Consider the following 4,675-nt stretch of genomic DNA (forward strand, 5'->3'; position numbering starts at 1 on the left):
AAAAAGGAAGAATATTGCTTTTCATGTTAAGTAGAATGGGAGGTGATGGAAAAAACAAAAAGAGTTTATGTGCCAATGGGGTATGTTGCAAGTGAAGTAAAAATTCAGAAGAGTTTTGCTTTTCATGTTAAGTAGAATGGGAGAGTGATTTAGAATGAAAAGATTTATGGGGCTGGTTGCAATATCGGGTCAATTGTAAAGAAAAAGATTTAAAGTAATTCAGATGTTTGTAGAGCTGTGTGTGTGTGTGTGTGTGTGTGTTTTCTCTTCAGGTCATCATTAGCTATTTTTACCTTGTATGCCGTAGCTGTCAGGCCTGTAACCATACCTTCTTGCTATTTGGAATGTGGTAATTAGACAAAGACGAAAATGTTGCTACTAAATGGCAGAGATGAGCTGGTTCTGGTTATAAAAAAAAGGGGTTGGGGAAGCCATTTTTTGTTTAATAGCTATTCTTGTGTTGGTGTGTGATGTTTTCAATTAAATGCATACTTGATAACAATGGATGTGGTTGGTGAAGCTTAATTGGGTATAATAATTGTAATTCTAGTTGACGATGATATCTTCCTTTGTTCTTTATTTGTTTCTGCAATATGGTCTGGCTCATTTTTTTTAGCCGAAGATATAGGCACAGCTTTTAATAGTGACATTATTTATAAATGAGTTGGAGGGCATATGGCATTCTTAGGGAAAAAAATAGCTATTTGAGACTTGGGCACATAAAGGCATTCTAGGATATGGATTGGCATTTTTAAACCTGAAAATGAAATGTGGAAAACAATTTGAGTTATCCACTTTTAAGTGTGAAATACATAAGCAAAGGGAACATTAATATTGAATTTCATAAATGACACCAGCGCTCTTGCATTTTAGGTAAAATGTTAGTCTATTCGATAGGTTAATCATAGTTTTTACATACATAAATGCCAGAGGCCTATTTAGATTGGTATTTATGGGGGCATTGAAGCTTTGGGTGTCTTGTTTCCTCATGCTAAGACTCTAGATAACTAGATTATTGGGGACAGTTAATGTCTCTTTTCAGCCCTTTGTTTACTACATTTTGTTGTTGCTTGATAGGGAAGAGATCAAGCATTTCATTTAGGTCACTCAAAATCTTTTCTTTTCTAGCATTGCTTTCTCCATCCTAATGTTTGTTTTGTTGTTATTTTTGTTTTGTTTTTTTTTTGTTTTGTTTTTTTTTTTTTAAAAATTATGATTTCAGTTAATCTGTATTTTGGCAACTCTGGAGGAGTTAGCTCATTGGTTTAATTATAACTTCAGTCACTCTATAGTTTGGCAACTCTGGAGGAGTTAGCTTATTGACTTGTATATCGCCCTTCCACTTAATACTGTTCTCTCATGCATTCTAATAAAGGAAGCCCTTTCAAAAGAGTTATACAATTTGTCCAAAAAAAAAAAAAAAGTTTAGCTTCGTAATCGTTGACCATGAAATTATAAAGCATATATACATTTTTTCACTCACACTTCAGTCTTCAGCTGATGGTTTCACTTTGGCCTCAGTTTCTGACTTTATTTGTCTGATGTAGATGGACCTTTATGCTTTCAATCCTGGACCACTAGATGATTCTGTGCTATATGATCAAGAGAAGCATGTCTCTTCTGCTGTTTGGGAAGGGCAGGTAAAACATTGGCAATGCTTTTGCAAATACAGATTATCCTTCAATCTCAGGCTTGCTTACTGAATTTTCAAAATGGATATTTTCAGGAGCGTGGTGCACTTAGATGTCATGAACACACATCAAAGCTCAATCAGTGGGTACTAACACCAAAGCAGATTGAGTTAATTGATAAGGCGGGATTCGGGTATTTGAAATTCATTCCTGCAATTAGCATAGACAATCCACTAATATCTGCCTTAGTTGAAAGATGGCGTAGGGAAACAAATACATTTCACCTGACAGTTGGGGAAATGACTGTAACCCTTGAAGATGTTGCCTATTTACTTGGACTTGCAATTGATGGAGAACCTGTTATTGGGGTCACATATACTTCATGTGATGCTGTATGTGAAAGATATTTGGGAAAGGCACCAGATTCTGGATACACTAGTGGTGGCATGGTGAAGCTCAGTTGGCTGAAAGAATGCTTCTCTCGTTGTCCTGAAAATGCATCAACTGAAGATATAAAACGCCATACCCGGGCTTATCTTCTTTACCTTGTTGGAAGTACAATTTTTTCCACTACTACTGGTAATAAGGTCCCAGTGATGTACCTTCCTCTGTTTGAGGATTTTGACCACAGTGCAAGATATGCATGGGGTGCTGCTGCATTGGCTTTTTTATATAGAGCACTAGGTAATGCATCACTGAGATCTCAGAGCACTGTTAGTGGCGGCTTAACACTATTACAGGTACTTAATTCTGCTTGTTTTTTTAACTTATATTGTAGAATCCTTGAGATTTCTTTTTGTGTGTGGTGACCTTAACTTTTTTTTTTTTTTTCCCAGTGTTGGAGTTACTTCCACCTGAATATTGGCAGACCCAAACTTCCCCAAGATTCATATTATGATACCTTTCCTCTAGTTCTTCGGTGGAAAGGAAAACAAAATGGTCCTACTACAAATCGAGACATAACCTTCTATCGTAAGGCGTTGGACTCGTTAAAGCCGGCTGATGTACGCGTACCTGATCAGTCTCTCTATATATAAGTTTTGGATAATTTTCAGATGACAATGGGTTTTCATTCTGTTCCATTGCAGGTAGACTGGTTTCCCTATCAGAATGTTGACCCCATGGTAATACCTGATAATATAGCTAGCAGCTTAATTTTGGGGAGGTCTAAAACGATGCTGATATGCTTCGATAAGGCAGAGAGGCACCTACCAGATCGTTGTATGAGGCAGTATGGCATGCCTAATCAACCTATCCCAGAATCAGTAGACCGATGGGAAAGGAAGAGCCGTGGAGTAGATGGTGGGGTGGACTTGTCTGGAAAAATGGAGTTGGAGCTCAAAGAATGGTCAGAGCGGCATATCCATATCATGCATAGTGGAGAAGATGCTGATGATAGCAAATATATGCACTGGTATTTGAGAATTACTCGTAGATTTGTGGGAAGACCAATTCCTCTTGCGTCCGAGTTTCAAAGAATGGTAATGTTTTTATTTTCTTTTTTTTTTTCTCCGTTTTGAATGTTGGATTAAATAGAAATTTATTAAAAGCCACACTTTACTCTTAATGATTTTTACAAAACCTCTGTTTTGAACTTTGTTATGCTCTTTGATTGCATACCACTGACCAGTACTTTCTTTCATCAAATAGTACTGGACATATCTAAAGACAAGGAGTAATTGACAAGAATAATCCCAACTATTGGTGGTTTGTTTTTTTTTATAATTTCAACCATGAACTTTTTTAAAATTATCTCAACAATAGAAGTTGTCTTCTTAGATTGATTCCATGTGATTCTTAAACGGAAAAGCAGGTAAATTTATTTATTTTCTTCGTCCTCTTCTTCCTCCAAGTGCCAATTCCCTTGGACCCTTGCTCAGCCAAGTCAAGTTACTCCCTTGATTTCCAAGCCCAATCTCACGCATATATTAGCTTCCTCCCCTAAAAGAACAGCCACCTTGGATCTGTCCTGAGTCCTGCCCAATAGCCTTTGCCATCATCTCCCCATTCTCTTTGCCTACTTCATTCAATTACCATTACCCCTACCTTCTCAACCCCAACCAAGCCACCTGGACCGCCTCTGCTATGCCCCTTCTGTTTCCATTCTCAACCACCCCTCCCCCTTCTCTATCTAAATTCAAGAACAAAAGGCATCCGCCATTACCAACACACCTTTTCTTTTCTCATTCTTTAATGTTTTCTCTGCTATCTTTTATTCGTGAAAACAAGTTTCCATGCTGCTGCCCTTTTTGGAAACCACACTCACTACTGCGCTTGACATTACCGTCAGATATTCCCACCATGTAAATCAATGACTCCTTACTTGCCACAAAATTTTATTTTCTGAAATCAAAGTCAGGGTAGTACAATTTAGCAACAAAAAAAAGTTATTCTCGAAGTTCTATCCATCCTCATTGTCAAATCTTATTTGCCGAAAAGTGTCCCCACCACTGTAATTGCTTACCTTGCAACCAAATACTACCTGAGCTCTCTTTTAATCTTTTGGTTGTGCCCAAAAAGGGTAGAGGAGATGAAGTAGGGGAGTTGCTGAAAAAGGGGAATGGAGTGGGGGAGGAAAGTTGTTGGGAGATAGGATGGGATCTCGTGGGGAAAAAATGGGGTGGAGAGATGGTGGTAACAGGAGAATTCTAACCTAATAACCATTTTCTTCAGGTCACTGGACAGTTTTGGATCGGCATCCACATAGTTAGGGTTATTTTGGAATAATTCATAGTTGAAATTATAATAAGTGGCTGTCAATAGTTGGAATTATTAATTTCAATTTCTCCTTGAATTTTTTTGTTTTTGTTTTTGTTTTTTAAGTGAACTATGCTTTAAAAAAATGTTTGGTTTTGGTTAATCTCTTTCTTTTTGTTCCTTTTTTCCATGTCTTCATTTTCTACTTTTCAAATAAATTGTAGAATGCAACCCTACGTGAAGTCGCACACATTTCTGATACAATGTCCCTACAAGGATTGGATAATGAGCAAATACACTCAATAACCAGGATCAGATATATCATTCATGAGTGTTTACGTGACCAA

Source organism: Chenopodium album, chromosome 8 (assembly GCF_948465745.1).
Source record: "Chenopodium album chromosome 8, dcCheAlbu1.1, whole genome shotgun sequence".
Classification (NCBI taxonomy): domain Eukaryota; kingdom Viridiplantae; phylum Streptophyta; class Magnoliopsida; order Caryophyllales; family Amaranthaceae; genus Chenopodium; species Chenopodium album.